Raw genomic sequence first — 22,382 nt, 5'->3', positions numbered from 1 at the left:
AAGGTGACGACGCCTTAGGTGTTCAAAGTTCCGCCTAGGTATTGCCTAGGCATTGCCTATGCATTATAGCCTATGGTCACATTAACAAAATCTATGTTCGACCAAGAATTTTTTTACTTTACTTTCATTTGATAGATCACTTGATATAGATTTGAAAAGTGAAGACCGCAAAATTTTATCATGCAAGGTGACGACGCCTTAGGTGTTCAAAGTTCCGCCTAGGTATTGCCTAGGCATTGCCTATGCATTATAGCCTATGGTCACATTAACAAAATCTATGTTCGACCAAGAATTTTTTTACTTTACTTTCAGTTGATAGGGCACTTGATATAGATTTGAAATATGAAGACCGCAAAATTTTATCAGGCAAGGTGACGACGCCTTAGGTGTTCAAAGTTCCGCCTAGGTATTGCCTAGGCATTGCCTATGCATTATAGCCTATGGTCACATTAACAAAATCTATGTTCGACCAAGAATTTTTTTACTTTACTTTCAGTTGATAGGGCACTTGATATAGATTTGAAAAGTGAAGACCGCAAAATTTTATCATGCAAGGTGACGACGCCTTAGGTGTTCAAAGTTCCGCCTAGGTATTGCCTTGGCATTGCCTATGCATTATATCCTATGGTCACATTAACAAAATCTATGTTCGACCAAGAATTTTTTTACTTTACTTTCAGTTGATAGGGCACTTGATATAGATTTGAAAAGTGAAGACCGCAAAATTTTATCATGCAAGGTGACGACGCCTTAGGTGTTCAAAGTTCCGCCTAGGTATTGCCTAGGCATTGCCTATGCATTATAGCCTATGGTCACATTAACAAAATCTATGTTCGACCAAGAATTTTTTTACTTTACTTTCAGTTGATAGGGCACTTGATATAGATTTGAAAAGTGAAGACCGCAAAATTTTATCAGGCAAGGTGACGACGCCTTAGGTGTTCAAAGTTCCGCCTAGGTATTGCCTATGCAATATTGCCTAGGTATTGCCTAGGTATTGCCTAGGCAATACCTAGGCAATACCTAGGTATTGCCTAGGCATTGCCTATGCATTATAGCCTATGGTCACATTAACAAAATCTATGTTCGACCAAGAATTTTTTTACTTTACTTTCAGTTGATAGGGCACTTGATATAGATTTGAAAAGTGAAGACCGCAAAATTTTATCATGCAAGGTGACGACGCCTTAGGTGTTCAAAGTTCCGCCTAGGTATTTCCTTGGCATTGCCTATGCATTATATCCTATGGTCACATTAACAAAATCTATGTTCGACCAAGAATTTTTTTACTTTACTTTCAGTTGATAGGGCACTTGATATAGATTTGAAAAGTGAAGACCGCAAAATTTTATCATGCAAGGTGACGACGCCTTAGGTGTTCAAAGTTCCGCCTAGGTATTGCCTAGGCATTGCCTATGCATTATAGCCTATGGTCACATTAGCAAAATCTATGTTCGACCAAGAATTTTTTTACTTTACTTTCAGTTGATAGGGCACTTGATATAGATTTGAAAAGTGAAGACCGCAAAATTTTATCATGCAAGGTGACGACGCCTTAGGTGTTCAAAGTTCCGCCTAGGTATTGCCTAGGCATTGCCTATGCATTATAGCCTATGGTCACATTAACAAAATCTATGTTCGACCAAGAATTTTTTTACTTTACTTTCAGTTGATAGGGCACTTGATATAGATTTGAAAAGTGAAGACCGCAAAATTTTATCAGGCAAGGTGACGACGCCTTAGGTGTTCAAAGTTCCGCCTAGGTATTGCCTAGGCATTGCCTATGCATTATAGCCTATGGTCACATTAACAAAATCTATGTTCGACCAAGAATTTTTTTACTTTACTTTCAGTTGATAGGGCACTTGATATAGATTTGAAAAGTGAAGACCGCAAAATTTTATCATGCAAGGTGACGACGCCTTAGGTGTTCAAAGTTCCGCCTAGGTATTGCCTTGGCATTGCCTATGCATTATATCCTATGGTCACATTAACAAAATCTATGTTCGACCAAGAATTTTTTTACTTTACTTTCAGTTGATAGGGCACTTGATATAGATTTGAAAAGTGAAGACCGCAAAATTTTATCATGCAAGGTGACGACGCCTTAGGTGTTCAAAGTTCCGCCTAGGTATTGCCTAGGCATTGCCTATGCATTATAGCCTATGGTCACATTAACAAAATCTATGTTCGACCAAGAATTTTTTTACTTTACTTTCAGTTGATAGGGCACTTGATATAGATTTGAAAAGTGAAGACCGCAAAATTTTATCATGCAAGGTGACGACGCCTTAGGTGTTCAAAGTTCCGCCTAGGTATTGCCTAGGCATTGCCTATGCATTATAGCCTATGGTCACATTAACAAAATCTATGTTCGACCAAGAATTTTTTTACTTTACTTTCAGTTGATAGGGCACTTGATATAGATTTGAAAAGTGAAGACCGCAAAATTTTATCATGCAAGGTGACGACGCCTTAGGTGTTCAAAGTTCCGCCTAGGTATTGCCTAGGCATTGCCTATGCATTATAGCCTATGGTCACATTAACAAAATCTATGTTCGACCAAGAATTTTTTTACTTTACTTTCAGTTGATAGGGCACTTGATATAGATTTGAAAAGTGAAGACCGCAAAATTTTATCAGGCAAGGTGACGACGCCTTAGGTGTTCAAAGTTCCGCCTAGGTATTGCCTAGGCATTGCCTATGCATTATAGCCTATGGTCACATTAACAAAATCTATGTTCGACCAAGAATTTTTTTACTTTACTTTCAGTTGATAGGGCACTTGATATAGATTTGAAAAGTGAAGACCGCAAAATTTTATCATGCAAGGTGACGACGCCTTAGGTGTTCAAAGTTCCGCATAGGTATTGCCTTGGCATTGCCTATGCATTATATCCTATGGTCACATTATCAAAATCTATGTTCGACCAAGAATTTTTTTACTTTACTTTCAGTTGATAGGGCACTTGATATAGATTTGAAAAGTGAAGACCGCAAAATTTTATCATGCAAGGTGACGACGCCTTAGGTGTTCAAAGTTCCGCCTAGGTATTGCCTAGGCATTGCCTATGCATTATAGCCTATGGTCACATTAACAAAATCTATGTTCGACCAAGAATTTTTTTACTTTACTTTCAGTTGATAGGGCACTTGATATAGATTTGAAAAGTAAAGACCGCAAAATTTTATCATGCAAGGTGACGACGCCTTAGGTGTTCAAAGTTCCGCCTAGGTATTGCCTAGGCATTGCCTATGCATTATAGCCTATGGTCACATTAACAAAATCTATGTTCGACCAAGAATTTTTTTACTTTACTTTCAGTTGATAGGGCACTTGATATAGATTTGAAAAGTGAAGACCGCAAAATTTTATCATGCAAGGTGACGACGCCTTAGGTGTTCAAAGTTCCGCCTAGGTATTGCCTAGGCATTGCCTATGCATTATAGCCTATGGTCACATTAACAAAATCTATGTTCGACCAAGAATTTTTTTACTTTACTTTCAGTTGATAGGGCACTTGATATAGATTTGAAAAGTGAAGACCGCAAAATTTTATCATGCAAGGTGACGACGCCTTAGGTGTTCAAAGTTCCGCATAGGTATTGCCTTGGCATTGCCTATGCATTATATCCTATGGTCACATTAACAAAATCTATGTTCGACCAAGAATTTTTTTACTTTACTTTCAGTTGATAGGGCACTTGATATAGATTTGAAAAGTGAAGACCGCAAAATTTTATCATGCAAGGTGACGACGCCTTAGGTGTTCAAAGTTCCGCCTAGGTATTGCCTAGGCATTGCCTATGCATTATAGCCTATGGTCACATTAACAAAATCTATGTTCGACCAAGAATTTTTTTACTTTACTTTCATTTGATAGATCACTTGATATAGATTTGAAAAGTGAAGACCGCAAAATTTTATCATGCAAGGTGACGACGCCTTAGGTGTTCAAAGTTCCGCCTAGGTATTGCCTAGGCATTGCCTATGCATTATAGCCTATGGTCACATTAACAAAATCTATGTTCGACCAAGAATTTTTTTACTTTACTTTCAGTTGATAGGGCACTTGATATAGATTTGAAAAGTGAAGACCGCAAAATTTTATCATGCAAGGTGACGACGCCTTAGGTGTTCAAAGTTCCGCCTAGGTATTGCCTTGGCATTGCCTATGCATTATATCCTATGGTCACATTAACAAAATCTATGTTCGACCAAGAATTTTTTTACTTTACTTTCAGTTGATAGGGCACTTGATATAGATTTGAAAAGTGAAGACCGCAAAATTTTATCAGGCAAGGTGACGACGCCTTAGGTGTTCAAAGTTCCGCCTAGGTATTGCCTATGCAATATTGCCTAGGTATTGCCTAGGTATTGCCTAGGCAATACCTAGGCAATACCTAGGTATTGCCTAGGCATTGCCTATGCATTATAGCCTATGGTCACATTAACAAAATCTATGTTCGACCAAGAATTTTTTTACTTTACTTTCAGTTGATAGGGCACTTGATATAGATTTGAAAAGTGAAGACCGCAAAATTTTATCATGCAAGGTGACGACGCCTTAGGTGTTCAAAGTTCCGCCTAGGTATTTCCTTGGCATTGCCTATGCATTATATCCTATGGTCACATTAACAAAATCTATGTTCGACCAAGAATTTTTTTACTTTACTTTCAGTTGATAGGGCACTTGATATAGATTTGAAAAGTGAAGACCGCAAAATTTTATCATGCAAGGTGACGACGCCTTAGGTGTTCAAAGTTCCGCCTAGGTATTGCCTAGGCATTGCCTATGCATTATAGCCTATGGTCACATTAGCAAAATCTATGTTCGACCAAGAATTTTTTTACTTTACTTTCAGTTGATAGGGCACTTGATATAGATTTGAAAAGTGAAGACCGCAAAATTTTATCATGCAAGGTGACGACGCCTTAGGTGTTCAAAGTTCCGCCTAGGTATTGCCTTGGCATTGCCTATGCATTATATCCTATGGTCACATTAACAAAATCTATGTTCGACCAAGAATTTTTTTACTTTACTTTCAGTTGATAGGGCACTTGATATAGATTTGAAAAGTGAAGACCGCAAAATTTTATCATGCAAGGTGACGACGCCTTAGGTGTTCAAAGTTCCGCCTAGGTATTGCCTAGGCATTGCCTATGCATTATAGCCTATGGTCACATTAACAAAATCTATGTTCGACCAAGAATTTTTTTACTTTACTTTCAGTTGATAGGGCACTTGATATAGATTTGAAATATGAAGACCGCAAAATTTTATCAGGCAAGGTGACGACGCCTTAGGTGTTCAAAGTTCCGCCTAGGTATTGCCTAGGCATTGCCTATGCATTATAGCCTATGGTCACATTAACAAAATCTATGTTCGACCAAGAATTTTTTTACTTTACTTTCAGTTGATAGGGCACTTGATATAGATTTGAAAAGTGAAGAGCGCAAAATTTTATCAGGCAAGGTGACGACGCCTTAGGTGTTCAAAGTTCCGCCTAGGTATTGCCTAGGCATTGCCTATTCATTATATCCTATGGTCACATTAACAAAATCTATGTTCGACCAAGAATTTTTTTACTTTACTTTCAGTTGATAGGGCACTTGATATAGATTTGAAAAGTGAAGACCGCAAAATTTTATCATGCAAGGTGACGACGCCTTAGGTGTTCAAAGTTCCGCCTAGGTATTGCCTAGGCATTGCCTATGCATTATAGCCTATGGTCACATTAACAAAATCTATGTTCGACCAAGAATTTTTTTACTTTACTTTCAGTTGATAGGGCACTTGATATAGATTTGAAAAGTGAAGACCGCAAAATTTTATAATGCAAGGTGACGACGCCTTAGGTGTTCAAAGTTCCGCCTAGGTATTGCCTAGGCATTGCCTATGCATTATAGCCTATGGTCACATTAACAAAATCTATGTTCGACCAAGAATTTTTTTACTTTACTTTCATTTGATAGATCACTTGATATAGATTTGAAAAGTGAAGACCGCAAAATTTTATCAGGCAAGGTGACGACGCCTTAGGTGTTCAAAGTTCCGCCTAGGTATTGCCTAGGCATTGCCTATGCATTATAGCCTATGGTCACATTAACAAAATCTATGTTCGACCAATAATTTTTTTACTTTACTTTCAGTTGATAGGGCACTTGATATAGATTTGAAAAGTGAAGACCGCAAAATTTTATCATGCAAGGTGACGACGCCTTAGGTGTTCAAAGTTCCGCCTAGGTATTGCCTTGGCATTGCCTATGCATTATATCCTATGGTCACATTAACAAAATCTATGTTCGACCAAGAATTTTTTTACTTTACTTTCAGTTGATAGGGCACTTGATATAGATTTGAAAAGTGAAGACCGCAAAATTTTATCATGCAAGGTGACGACGCCTTAGGTGTTCAAAGTTCCGCCTAGGTATTGCCTAGGCATTGCCTATGCATTATAGCCTATGGTCACATTAACAAAATCTATGTTCGACCAAGAATTTTTTTACTTTACTTTCAGTTGATAGGGCACTTGATATAGATTTGAAAAGTGAAGAGCGCAAAATTTTATCAGGCAAGGTGACGACGCCTTAGGTGTTCAAAGTTCCGCCTAGGTATTGCCTAGGCATTGCCTATTCATTATATCCTATGGTCACATTAACAAAATCTATGTTCGACCAAGAATTTTTTTACTTTACTTTCAGTTGATAGGGCACTTGATATAGATTTGAAAAGTGAAGACCGCAAAATTTTATCATGCAAGGTGACGACGCCTTAGGTGTTCAAAGTTCCGCCTAGGTATTGCCTAGGCATTGCCTATGCATTATAGCCTATGGTCACATTAACAAAATCTATGTTCGACCAAGAATTTTTTTACTTTACTTTCAGTTGATAGGGCACTTGATATAGATTTGAAAAGTGAAGACCGCAAAATTTTATCATGCAAGGTGACGACGCCTTAGGTGTTCAAAGTTCCGCCTAGGTATTGCCTAGGCATTGCCTATGCATTATAGCCTATGGTCACATTAACAAAATCTATGTTCGACCAAGAATTTTTTTACTTTACTTTCATTTGATAGATCACTTGATATAGATTTGAAAAGTGAAGACCGCAAAATTTTATCAGGCAAGGTGACGACGCCTTAGGTGTTCAAAGTTCCGCCTAGGTATTGCCTAGGCATTGCCTATGCATTATAGCCTATGGTCACATTAACAAAATCTATGTTCGACCAATAATTTTTTTACTTTACTTTCAGTTGATAGGGCACTTGATATAGATTTGAAAAGTGAAGACCGCAAAATTTTATCATGCAAGGTGACGACGCCTTAGGTGTTCAAAGTTCCGCCTAGGTATTGCCTTGGCATTGCCTATGCATTATATCCTATGGTCACATTAACAAAATCTATGTTCGACCAAGAATTTTTTTACTTTACTTTCAGTTGATAGGGCACTTGATATAGATTTGAAAAGTGAAGACCGCAAAATTTTATCATGCAAGGTGACGACGCCTTAGGTGTTCAAAGTTCCGCCTAGGTATTGCCTAGGCATTGCCTATGCATTATAGCCTATGGTCACATTAACAAAATCTATGTTCGACCAAGAATTTTTTTACTTTACTTTCAGTTGATAGGGCACTTGATATAGATTTGAAAAGTGAAGAGCGCAAAATTTTATCAGGCAAGGTGACGACGCCTTAGGTGTTCAAAGTTCCGCCTAGGTATTGCCTAGGCATTGCCTATTCATTATATCCTATGGTCACATTAACAAAATCTATGTTCGACCAAGAATTTTTTTACTTTACTTTCAGTTGATAGGGCACTTGATATAGATTTGAAAAGTGAAGACCGCAAAATTTTATCATGCAAGGTGACGACGCCTTAGGTGTTCAAAGTTCCGCCTAGGTATTGCCTAGGCATTGCCTATGCATTATAGCCTATGGTCACATTAACAAAATCTATGTTCGACCAAGAATTTTTTTACTTTACTTTCAGTTGATAGGGCACTTGATATAGATTTGAAAAGTGAAGACCGCAAAATTTTATCATGCAAGGTGACGACGCCTTAGGTGTTCAAAGTTCCGCCTAGGTATTGCCTAGGCATTGCCTATGCATTATAGCCTATGGTCACATTAACAAAATCTATGTTCGACCAAGAATTTTTTTACTTTACTTTCATTTGATAGATCACTTGATATAGATTTGAAAAGTGAAGACCGCAAAATTTTATCAGGCAAGGTGACGACGCCTTAGGTGTTCAAAGTTCCGCCTAGGTATTGCCTAGGCATTGCCTATGCATTATAGCCTATGGTCACATTAACAAAATCTATGTTCGACCAAGAATTTTTTTACTTTACTTTCAGTTGATAGGGCACTTGATATAGATTTGAAAAGTGAAGACCGTAAAATTTTATCATGCAAGGTGACGACGCCTTAGGTGTTCAAAGTTCCGCATAGGTATTGCCTTGGCATTGCCTATGCATTATATCCTATGGTCACATTATCAAAATCTATGTTCGACCAAGAATTTGTTTACTTTACTTTCAGTTGATAGGGCACTTGATATAGATTTGAAAAGTGAAGACCGCAAAATTTTATCATGCAAGGTGACGACGCCTTAGGTGTTCAAAGTTCCGCATAGGTATTGCCTTGGCATTGCCTATGCATTATATCCTATGGTCACATTAACAAAATCTATGTTCGACCAAGAATTTTTTTACTTTACTTTCAGTTGATAGGGCACTTGATATAGATTTGAAAAGTGAAGACCGCAAAATTTTATCATGCAAGGTGACGACGCCTTAGGTGTTCAAAGTTCCGCCTAGGTATTGCCTAGGCATTGCCTATGCATTATAGCCTATGGTCACATTAACAAAATCTATGTTCGACCAAGAATTTTTTTACTTTACTTTCATTTGATAGATCACTTGATATAGATTTGAAAAGTGAAGACCGCAAAATTTTATCATGCAAGGTGACGACGCCTTAGGTGTTCAAAGTTCCGCCTAGGTATTGCCTAGGCATTGCCTATGCATTATAGCCTATGGTCACATTAACAAAATTTATGTTCGACCAAGAATTTTTTTACTTTACTTTCAGTTGATAGGGCACTTGATATAGATTTGAAAAGTGAAGACCGCAAAATTTTATCAGGCAAGGTGACGACGCCTTAGGTGTTCAAAGTTCCGCCTAGGTATTGCCTAGGCATTGCCTATGCATTATAGCCTATGGTCACATTAACAAAATTTATGTTCGACCAAGAATTTTTTTACTTTACTTTAAGTTGATAGGGCACTTGATATAGATTTGAAAAGTGAAGACCGCAAAATTTTATCATGCAAGGTGACGACGCCTTAGGTGTTCAAAGTTCCGCCTAGGTATTGCCTAGGCATTGCCTATGCATTATAGCCTATGGTCACATTAACAAAATTTATGTTCGACCAAGAATTTTTTTACTTTACTTTAAGTTGATAGGGCACTTGATATAGATTTGAAAAGTGAAGACCGCAAAATTTTATCATGCAAGGTGACGACGCCTTAGGTGTTCAAAGTTCCGCCTAGGTATTGCCTTGGCATTGCCTATGCATTATATCCTATGGTCACATTAACAAAATCTATGTTCGACCAAGAATTTTTTTACTTTACTTTCAGTTGATAGGGCACTTGATATAGATTTGAAAAGTGAAGACCGCAAAATTTTATCATGCAAGGTGACGACGCCTTAGGTGTTCAAAGTTCCGCCTAGGTATTGCCTAGGCATTGCCTATGCATTATAGCCTATGGTCACATTAACAAAATCTATGTTCGACCAAGAATTTTTTTACTTTACTTTCAGTTGATAGGGCACTTGATATAGATTTGAAAAGTGAAGACCGCAAAATTTTATCAGGCAAGGTGACGACGCCTTAGGTGTTCAAAGTTCCGCCTAGGTATTGCCTAGGCATTGCCTATGCATTATAGCCTATGGTCACATTAACAAAATCTATGTTCGACCAAGAATTTTTTTACTTTACTTTCAGTTGATAGGGCACTTGATATAGATTTGAAAAGTGAAGACCGCAAAATTTTATCATGCAAGGTGACGACGCCTTAGGTGTTCAAAGTTCCGCCTAGGTATTGCCTTGGCATTGCCTATGCATTATATCCTATGGTCACATTAACAAAATCTATGTTCGACCAAGAATTTTTTTACTTTACTTTCAGTTGATAGGGCACTTGATATAGATTTGAAAAGTGAAGACCGCAAAATTTTATCATGCAAGGTGACGACGCCTTAGGTGTTCAAAGTTCCGCCTAGGTATTGCCTAGGCATTGCCTATGCATTATAGCCTATGGTCACATTAACAAAATCTATGTTCGACCAATAATTTTTTTACTTTACTTTCAGTTGATAGGGCACTTGATATAGATTTGAAAAGTGAAGACCGCAAAATTTTATCAGGCAAGGTGACGACGCCTTAGGTGTTCAAAGTTCCGCCTAGGTATTGCCTATGCAATATTGCCTAGGTATTGCCTAGGTATTGCCTAGGCAATACCTAGGCAATACCTAGGTATTGCCTAGGCATTGCCTATGCATTATAGCCTATGGTCACATTAACAAAATCTATGTTCGACCAAGAATTTTTTTACTTTACTTTCAGTTGATAGGGCACTTGATATAGATTTGAAAAGTGAAGACCGCAAAATTTTATCATGCAAGGTGACGACGCCTTAGGTGTTCAAAGTTCCGCATAGGTATTGCCTTGGCATTGCCTATGCATTATATCCTATGGTCACATTAACAAAATCTATGTTCGACCAAGAATTTTTTTACTTTACTTTCAGTTGATAGGGCACTTGATATAGATTTGAAAAGTGAAGACCGCAAAATTTTATCATGCAAGGTGACGACGCCTTAGGTTTTCAAAGTTCCGCCTAGGTATTGCCTAGGCATTGCCTATGCATTATAGCCTATGGTCACATTAACAAAATCTATGTTCGACCAAGAATTTTTTTACTTTACTTTCAGTTGATAGGGCACTTGATATAGATTTGAAAAGTGAAGACCGCAAAATTTTATCATGCAAGGTGACGACGCCTTAGGTGTTCAAAGTTCCGCATAGGTATTGCCTTGGCATTGCCTATGCATTATATCCTATGGTCACATTAACAAAATCTATGTTCGACCAAGAATTTTTTACTTTACTTTCAGTTGATAGGGCACTTGATATAGATTTGAAAAGTGAAGACCGCAAAATTTTATCATGCAAGGTGACGACGCCTTAGGTGTTCAAAGTTCCGCCTAGGTATTGCCTAGGCATTGCCTATGCATTATAGCCTATGGTCACATTAACAAAATCTATGTTCGACCAAGAATTTTTTTACTTTACTTTCAGTTGATAGGGCACTTGATATAGATTTGAAAAGTGAAGACCGCAAAATTTTATCATGCAAGGTGACGACGCCTTAGGTTTTCAAAGTTCCGCCTAGGTATTGCCTAGGCATTGCCTATGCATTATAGCCTATGGTCACATTAACAAAATCTATGTTCGACGAAGAATTTTTTTACTTTACTTTCAGTTGATAGGGCACTTGATATAGATTTGAAAAGTGAAGACCGCAAAATTTTATCATGCAAGGTGACGACGCCTTAGGTGTTCAAAGTTCCGCATAGGTATTGCCTTGGCATTGCCTATGCATTATATCCTATGGTCACATTAACAAAATCTATGTTCGACCAAGAATTTTTTTACTTTACTTTCAGTTGATAGGGCACTTGATATGTATTTGAAAAGTGAAGACCGCAAAATTTTATCATGCAAGGTGACGACGCCTTAGGTGTTCAAAGTTCCGCCTAGGTATTGCCTTGGCATTGCCTATGCATTATATCCTATGGTCACATTAACAAAATCTATGTTCGACCAAGAATTTTTTTACTTTACTTTCAGTTGATAGGGCACTTGATATAGATTTGAAAAGTGAAGACCGCAAAATTTTATCATGCAAGGTGACGACGCCTTAGGTGTTCAAAGTTCCGCCTAGGTATTGCCTTGGCATTGCCTATGCATTATATCCTATGGTCACATTAACAAAATCTATGTTCGACCAAGAATTTTTTTACTTTACTTTCAGTTGATAGGGCACTTGATATGTATTTGAAAAGTGAAGACCGCAAAATTTTATCATGCAAGGTGACGACGCCTTAGGTGTTCAAAGTTCCGCCTAGGTATTGCCTAGGCATTGCCTATGCATTATAGCCTATGGTCACATTAACAAAATCTATGTTCGACCAAGAATTTTTTTACTTTACTTTCAGTTGATAGGGCACTTGATATAGATTTGAAAAGTGAAGACCGCAAAATTTTATCAGGCAAGGTGACGACGCCTTAGGTGTTCAAAGTTCCGCCTAGGTATTGCCTTGGCATTGCCTATGCATTATATCCTATGGTCACATTAACAAAATCTATGTTCGACCAAGAATTTTTTTACTTTACTTTCAGTTGATAGGGCACTTGATATAGATTTGAAAAGTGAAGAGCGCAAAATTTTATCAGGCAAGGTGACGACGCCTTAGGTGTTCAAAGTTCCGCCTAGGTATTGCCTAGGCATTGCCTATGCATTATAGCCTATGGTCACATTAACAAAATCTATGTTCGACCAATAATTTTTTTACTTTATTTTCAGTTGATAGGGCACTTGATATAGATTTGAAAAGTGAAGAGCGCAAAATTTTATCAGGCAAGGTGACGACGCCTTAGGTGTTCAAAGTTCCGCCTAGGTATTGCCTAGGCATTGCCTATGCATTATAGCCTATGGTCACATTAACAAAATCTATGTTCGACCAAGAATTTTTTTACTTTACTTTCAGTTGATAGGGCACTTGATATAGATTTGAAAAGTGAAGACCGCAAAATTTTATCAGGCAAGGTGACGACGCCTTAGGTGTTCAAAGTTCCGCCTAGGTATTGCCTAGGCATTGCCTATGCATTATAGCCTATGGTCACATTAACAAAATCTATGTTCGACCAAGAATTTTTTTACTTTACTTTCAGTTGATAGGGCACTTGATATAGATTTGAAAAGTGAAGACCGCAAAATTTTATCATGCAAGGTGACGACGCCTTAGGTGTTCAAAGTTCCGCATAGGTATTGCCTTGGCATTGCCTATGCATTATATCCTATGGTCACATTAACAAAATCTATGTTCGACCAAGAATTTTTTTACTTTACTTTCAGTTGATAGGGCACTTGATATAGATTTGAAAAGTGAAGACCGCAAAATTTTATCATGCAAGGTGACGACGCCTTAGGTTTTCAAAGTTCCGCATAGGTATTGCCTAGGCATTGCCTATGCATTATAGCCTATGGTCACATTAACAAAATCTATGTTCGACCAAGAATTTTTTTACTTTACTTTCAGTTGATAGGGCACTTGATATAGATTTGAAAAGTGAAGACCGCAAAATTTTATCATGCAAGGTGACGACGCCTTAGGTGTTCAAAGTTTCGCATAGGTATTGCCTTGGCATTGCCTATGCATTATAGCCTATGGTCACATTAACAAAATCTATGTTCGACCAAGAATTTTTTTACTTTACTTTCAGTTGATAGGGCACTTGATATAGATTTGAAAAGTGAAGACCGCAAAATTTTATCATGCAAGGTGACGACGCCTTAGGTGTTCAAAGTTCCGCCTAGGTATTGCCTAGGCATTGCCTATGCATTATAGCCTATGGTCACATTAACAAAATCTATGTTCGACCAAGAATTTTTTTACTTTACTTTCAGTTGATAGGGCACTTGATATAGATTTGAAAAGTGAAGACCGCAAAATTTTATCATGCAAGGTGACGACGCCTTAGGTTTTCAAAGTTCCGCCTAGGTATTGCCTAGGCATTGCCTATGCATTATAGCCTATGGTCACATTAACAAAATCTATGTTCGACCAAGAATTTTTTTACTTTACTTTCAGTTGATAGGGCACTTGATATAGATTTGAAAAGTGAAGACCGCAAAATTTTATCATGCAAGGTGACGACGCCTTAGGTGTTCAAAGTTCCGCCTAGGTATTGCCTTGGCATTGCCTATGCATTATATCCTATGGTCACATTAACAAAATCTATGTTCGACCAAGAATTTTTTTACTTTACTTTCAGTTGATAGGGCACTTGATATGTATTTGAAAAGTGAAGACCGCAAAATTTTATCATGCAAGGTGACGACGCCTTAGGTGTTCAAAGTTCCGCCTAGGTATTGCCTTGGCATTGCCTATGCATTATATCCTATGGTCACATTAACAAAATCTATGTTCGACCAAGAATTTTTTTACTTTACTTTCAGTTGATAGGGCACTTGATATAGATTTGAAAAGTGAAGACCGCAAAATTTTATCATGCAAGGTGACGACGCCTTAGGTGTTCAAAGTTCCGCCTAGGTATTGCCTTGGCATTGCCTATGCATTATATCCTATGGTCACATTAACAAAATCTATGTTCGACCAAGAATTTTTTTACTTTACTTTCAGTTGATAGGGCACTTGATATGTATTTGAAAAGTGAAGACCGCAAAATTTTATCATGCAAGGTGACGACGCCTTAGGTGTTCAAAGTTCCGCCTAGGTATTGCCTAGGCATTGCCTATGCATTATAGCCTATGGTCACATTAACAAAATCTATGTTCGACCAAGAATTTTTTTACTTTACTTTCAGTTGATAGGGCACTTGATATAGATTTGAAAAGTGAAGACCGCAAAATTTTATCATGCAAGGTGACGACGCCTTAGGTGTTCAAAGTTCCGCCTAGGTATTGCCTTGGCATTGCCTATGCATTATATCCTATGGTCACATTAACAAAATCTATGTTCGACCAAGAATTTTTTTACTTTACTTTCAGTTGATAGGGCACTTGATATAGATTTGAAAAGTGAAGAGCGCAAAATTTTATCAGGCAAGGTGACGACGCCTTAGGTGTTCAAAGTTCCGCCTAGGTATTGCCTAGGCATTGCCTATGCATTATAGCCTATGGTCACATTAACAAAATCTATGTTCGACCAATAATTTTTTTACTTTATTTTCAGTTGATAGGGCACTTGATATAGATTTGAAAAGTGAAGAGCGCAAAATTTTATCAGGCAAGGTGACGACGCCTTAGGTGTTCAAAGTTCCGCCTAGGTATTGCCTTGGCATTGCCTATGCATTATATCCTATGGTCACATTAACAAAATCTATGTTCGACCAAGAATTTTTTTACTTTACTTTCAGTTGATAGGGCACTTGATATGTATTTGAAAAGTGAAGACCGCAAAATTTTATCATGCAAGGTGACGACGCCTTAGGTGTTCAAAGTTCCGCCTAGGTATTGCCTAGGCATTGCCTATGCATTATAGCCTATGGTCACATTAGCAAAATCTATGTTCGACCAAGAATTTTTTTACTTTACTTTCAGTTGATAGGGCACTTGATATAGATTTGAAAAGTGAAGACCGCAAAATTTTATCATGCAAGGTGACGACGCCTTAGGTGTTCAAAGTTCCGCCTAGGTATTGCCTAGGCATTGCCTATGCATTATAGCCTATGGTCACATTAACAAAATCTATGTTCGACCAAGAATTTTTTTACTTTACTTTCAGTTGATAGGGCACTTGATATAGATTTGAAAAGTGAAGAGCGCAAAATTTTATCATGCAAGGTGACGACGCCTTAGGTGTTCAAAGTTCCGCCTAGGTATTGCCTAGGCATTGCCTATGCATTATAGCCTATGGTCACATTAACAAAATCTATGTTCGACCAAGAATTTTTTTACTTTACTTTCAGTTGATAGGGCACTTGATATAGATTTGAAAAGTGAAGACCGCAAAATTTTATCATGCAAGGTGACGACGCCTTAGGTGTTCAAAGTTCCGCCTAGGTATTGCCTAGGCATTGCCTATGCATTATAGCCTATGGTCACATTAACAAAATCTATGTTCGACCAATAATTTTTTTACTTTACTTTCAGTTGATAGGGCACTTGATATAGATTTGAAAAATGAAGACCGCAAAATTTTATCAGGCAAGGTGACGACGCCTTAGGTGTTCAAAGTTCCGCCTAGGTATTGCCTAGGCATTGCCTATGCATTATAGCCTATGGTCACATTAACAAAATCTATGTTCGACCAAGAATTTTTTTACTTTACTTTCAGTTGATAGGGCACTTGATATAGATTTGAAAAGTGAAGACCGCAAAATTTTATCATGCAAGGTGACGACGCCTTAGGTGTTCAAAGTTCCGCCTAGGTATTGCCTTGGCATTGCCTATGCATTATATCCTATGGTCACATTAACAAAATCTATGTTCGACCAAGAATTTTTTTACTTTACTTTCAGTTGATAGGGCACTTGATATAGATTTGAAAAGTGAAGACCGCAAAATTTTATCATGCAAGGTGACGACGCCTTAGGTGTTCAAAGTTCCGCCTAGGTATTGCCTAGGCATTGCCTATGCATTATAGCCTATGGTCACATTAACAAAATCTTTGTTCGACCAAGAATTTTTTTACTTTACTTTCAGTTGATAGGGCACTTGATATAGATTTGAAAAGTGAAGACCGCAACATTTTATCATGCAAGGTGACGACGCCTTAGGTGTTCAAAGTTCCGCCTAGGTATTGCCTAGGCATTGCCTATGCATTATATCCTATGGTCACATTAACAAAATCTATGTTCGACCAAGAATTTTTTTACTTTACTTTCAGTTGATAGGGCACTTGATATGTATTTGAAAAGTGAAGACCGCAAAATTTTATCAGGCAAGGTGACGACGCCTTAGGTGTTCAAAGTTCCGCCTAGGTATTGCCTAGGCATTGCCTATGCATTATAGCCTATGGTCACATTAACAAAATCTATGTTCGACCAAGAATTTTTTTACTTTACTTTCAGTTGATAGGGCACTTGATATAGATTTGAAAAGTGAAGACCGCAAAATTTTATCATGCAAGGTGACGACGCCTTAGGTGTTCAAAGTTCCGCCTAGGTATTGCCTTGGCATTGCCTATGCATTATATCCTATGGTCACATTAACAAAATCTATGTTCGACCAAGAATTTTTTTACTTTACTTTCAGTTGATAGGGCACTTGATATGTATTTGAAAAGTGAAGACCGCAAAATTTTATCATGCAAGGTGACGACGCCTTAGGTGTTCAAAGTTCCGCCTAGGTATTGCCTAGGCATTGCCTATGCATTATAGCCTATGGTCACATTAACAAAATCTATGTTCGACCAAGAATTTTTTTACTTTACTTTCAGTTGATAGGGCACTTGATATAGATTTGAAAAGTGAAGACCGCAAAATTTTATCATGCAAGGTGACGACGCCTTAGGTGTTCAAAGTTCCGCCTAGGTATTGCTTTGGCATTGCCTATGCATTATATCCTATGGTCACATTAACAAAATCTATGTTCGACCAAGAATTTTTTTACTTTACTTTCAGTTGATAGGGCACTTGATATAGATTTGAAAAGTGAAGACCGCAAAATTTTATCATGCAAGGTGACGACGCCTTAGGTGTTCAAAGTTCCGCCTAGGTATTGCCTAGGCATTGCCTATGCATTATAGCCTATGGTCACATTAACAAAATCTATGTTCGACCAAGAATTTTTTTACTTTACTTTCAGTTGATAGGGCACTTGATATAGATTTGAAAAGTGAAGAGCGCAAAATTTTATCATGCAAGGTGACGACGCCTTAGGTGTTCAAAGTTCCGCCTAGGTATTGCCTAGGCATTGCCTATGCATTATAGCCTATGGTCACATTAACAAAATCTATGTTCGACCAAGAATTTTTTTACTTTACTTTCAGTTGATAGGGCACTTGATATAGATTTGAAAAGTGAAGACCGCAAAATTTTATCATGCAAGGTGACGACGCCTTAGGTGTTCAAAGTTCCGCCTAGGTATTGCCTTGGCATTGCCTATGCATTATATCCTATGGTCACATTAACAAAATCTATGTTCGACCAAGAATTTTTTTACTTTACTTTCAGTTGATAGGGCACTTGATATAGATTTGAAAAGTGAAGACCGCAAAATTTTATCATGCAAGGTGACGACGCCTTAGGTGTTCAAAGCTCCGCCTAGGTATTGCCTAGGCATTGCCTATGCATTATAGCCTATGGTCACATTAACAAAATCTATGTTCGACCAAGAATTTTTTTACTTTACTTTCAGTTGATAGGGCACTTGATATAGATTTGAAAAGTGAAGACCGCAAAATTTTATCATGCAAGGTGACGACGCCTTAGGTGTTCAAAGTTCCGCCTAGGTATTGCCTAGGCATTGCCTTTGCATTATAGCCTATGGTCACATTAACAAAATCTATGTTCGACCAAGAATTTTTTTACTTTACTTTCAGTTGATAGGGCACTTGATATAGATTTGAAAAGTGAAGACCGCAAAATTTTATCATGCAAGGTGACGACGCCTTAGGTGTTCAAAGTTCCGCCTAGGTATTGCCTAGGCATTGCCTATGCATTATAGCCTATGGTCACATTAACAAAATCTATGTTCGACCAAGAATTTTTTTACTTTACTTTCAGTTGATAGGGCACTTGATATAGATTTGAAAAGTGAAGACCGCAAAATTTTATCAGGCAAGGTGACGACGCCTTAGGTGTTCAAAGTTCCGCCTAGGTATTGCCTATGCAATATTGCCTAGGTATTGCCTAGGTATTGCCTAGGCAATACCTAGGCAATACCTAGGTATTGCCTAGGCATTGCCTATGCATTATAGCCTATGGTCACATTAACAAAATCTATGTTCGACCAAGAATTTTTTTACTTTACTTTCAGTTGATAGGGCACTTGATATAGATTTGAAAAGTGAAGACCGCAAAATTTTATCATGCAAGGTGACGACGCCTTAGGTGTTCAAAGTTCCGCCTAGGTATTGCCTAGGCATTGCCTATGCATTATAGCCTATGGTCACATTAACAAAATCTATGTTCGACCAAGAATTTTTTTACTTTACTTTCAGTTGATAGGGCACTTGATATAGATTTGAAAAGTGAAGACCGCAAAATTTTATCATGCAAGGTGACGACGCCTTAGGTGTTCAAAGTTCCGCCTAGGTATTGCCTAGGCATTGCCTATGCATTATAGCCTATGGTCACATTAACAAAATCTATGTTCGTCCAAGAATTTTTTTACTTTACTTTCAGTTGATAGGGCACTTGATATAGATTTGAAAAGTGAAGACCGCAAAATTTTATCATGCAAGGTGACGACGCCTTAGGTGTTCAAAGTTCCGCCTAGGTATTGCCTTGGCATTGCCTATGCATTATATCCTATGGTCACATTAACAAAATCTATGTTCGACCAAGAATTTTTTTACTTTACTTTCAGTTGATAGGGCACTTGATATAGATTTGAAAAGTGAAGACCGCAAAATTTTATCATGCAAGGTGACGACGCCTTAGGTGTTCAAAGTTCCGCCTAGGTATTGCCTAGGCATTGCCTATGCATTATAGCCTATGGTCACATTAACAAAATCTATGTTCGACCAAGAATTTTTTTACTTTACTTTCAGTTGATAGGGCACTTGATATAGATTTGAAAAGTGAAGACCGCAAAATTTTATCAGGCAAGGTGACGACGCCTTAGGTGTTCAAAGTTCCGCCTAGGTATTGCCTAGGCATTGCCTATGCATTATAGCCTATGGTCACATTAACAAAATCTATGTTCGACCAAGAATTTTTTTACTTTACTTTCAGTTGATAGGGCACTTGATATGTATTTGAAAAGTGAAGACCGCAAAATTTTATCATGCAAGGTGACGACGCCTTAGGTGTTCAAAGTTCCGCCTAGGTATTGCCTAGGCATTGCCTATGCATTATAGCCTATGGTCACATTAACAAAATCTATGTTCGACCAAGAATTTTTTTACTTTACTTTCAGTTGATAGGGCACTTGATATAGATTTGAAAAGTGAAGAGCGCAAAATTTTATCATGCAAGGTGACGACGCCTTAGGTGTTCAAAGTTCCGCCTAGGTATTTCCTAGGCATTGCCTATGCATTATAGCCTATGGTCACATTAACAAAATCTATGTTCGACCAAGAATTTTTTTACTTTACTTTCAGTTGATAGGGCACTTGATATAGATTTGAAAAGTGAAGACCGCAAAATTTTATCATGCAAGGTGACGACGCCTTAGGTGTTCAAAGTTCCGCCTAGGTATTGCCTAGGCATTGCCTATGCATTATAGCCTATGGTCACATTAACAAAATCTATGTTCGACCAAGAATTTTTTTACTTTACTTTCAGTTGATAGGGCACTTGATATAGATTTGAAAAGTGAAGACCGCAAAATTTTATCATGCAAGGTGACGACGCCTTAGGTGTTCAAAGTTCCGCCTAGGTATTGCCTAGGCATTGCCTATGCATTATAGCCTATGGTCACATTAACAAAATCTATGTTCGACCAAGAATTTTTTTACTTTACTTTCAGTTGATAGGGCACTTGATATAGATTTGAAAAGTGAAGACCGCAAAATTTTATCATGCAAGGTGACGACGCCTTAGGTGTTCAAAGTTCCGCCTAGGTATTGCCTTGGCATTGCCTATGCATTATATCCTATGGTCACATTAACAAAATCTATTTTCGACCAAGAATTTTTTTACTTTACTTTCAGTTGATAGGGCACTTGATATAGATTTGAAAAGTGAAGACCGCAAAATTTTATCATGCAAGGTGACGACGCCTTAGGTGTTCAAAGTTCCGCCTAGGTATTGCCTAGGCATTGCCTATGCATTATAGCCTATGGTCACATTAACAAAATCTATGTTCGACCAAGAATTTTTTTACTTTACTTTCAGTTGATAGGGCACTTGATATAGATTTGAAAAGTGAAGACCGCAAAATTTTATCAGGCAAGGTGACGACGCCTTAGGTGTTCAAAGTTCCGCCTAGGTATTGCCTATGCAATATTGCCTAGGTATTGCCTAGGTATTGCCTAGGCAATACCTAGGCAATACCTAGGTATTGCCTAGGCATTGCCTATGCATTATAGCCTATGGTCACATTAACAAAATCTATGTTCGACCAAGAATTTTTTTACTTTACTTTCAGTTGATAGGGCACTTGATATAGATTTGAAAAGTGAAGACCGCAAAATTTTATCATGCAAGGTGACGACGCCTTAGGTGTTCAAAGTTCCGCCTAGGTATTGCCTAGGCATTGCCTTTGCATTATAGCCTATGGTCACATTAACAAAATCTATGTTCGACCAAGAATTTTTTTACTTTACTTTCAGTTGATAGGGCACTTGATATAGATTTGAAAAGTGAAGACCGCAAAATTTTATCATGCAAGGTGACGACGCCTTAGGTGTTCAAAGTTCCGCCTAGGTATTGCCTAGGCATTGCCTATGCATTATAGCCTATGGTCACATTAACAAAATCTATGTTCGACCAAGAATTTTTTTACTTTACTTTCAGTTGATAGGGCACTTGATATAGATTTGAAAAGTGAAGACCGCAAAATTTTATCATGCAAGGTGACGACGCCTTAGGTGTTCAAAGTTCCGCCTAGGTATTGCCTTGGCATTGCCTATGCATTATATCCTATGGTCACATTAACAAAATCTATGTTCGACCAAGAATTTTTTTACTTTACTTTCAGTTGATAGGGCACTTGATATGTATTTGAAAAGTGAAGACCGCAAAATTTTATCATGCAAGGTGACGACGCCTTAGGTGTTCAAAGTTCCGCCTAGGTATTGCCTAGGCATTGCCTATGCATTATAGCCTATGGTCACATTAACAAAATCTATGTTCGACCAAGAATTTTTTTACTTTACTTTCAGTTGATAGGGCACTTGATATAGATTTGAAAAGTGAAGACCGCAAAATTTTATCATGCAAGGTGACGACGCCTTAGGTGTTCAAAGTTCCGCCTAGGTATTGCCTTGGCATTGCCTATGCATTATATCCTATGGTCACATTAACAAAATCTATGTTCGACCAAGAATTTTTTTACTTTACTTTCAGTTGATAGGGCACTTGATATAGATTTGAAAAGTGAAGACCGCAAAATTTTATCATGCAAGATGACGACGCCTTAGGTGTTCAAAGTTCCGCCTAGGTATTGCCTTGGCATTGCCTATGCATTATATCCTATGGTCACATTAACAAAATCTATGTTCGACCAAGAATTTTTTTACTTTACTTTCAGTTGATAGGGCACTTGATATAGATTTGAAAAGTGAAGACCGCAAAATTTTATCATGCAAGGTGACGACGCCTTAGGTGTTCAAATTCCGCCTAGGTATTGCCTAGGCATTGCCTATGCATTATATCCTATGGTCACATTAACAAAATCTATGTTCGACCAAGAATTTTTTTACTTTACTTTCAGTTGATAGGGCACTTG

This window comes from Branchiostoma lanceolatum, chromosome 3 (genome assembly GCF_035083965.1).
Source record: "Branchiostoma lanceolatum isolate klBraLanc5 chromosome 3, klBraLanc5.hap2, whole genome shotgun sequence".
NCBI classification, from domain to species: domain Eukaryota; kingdom Metazoa; phylum Chordata; class Leptocardii; order Amphioxiformes; family Branchiostomatidae; genus Branchiostoma; species Branchiostoma lanceolatum.
This window is presented reverse-complemented; position numbering follows the sequence as displayed.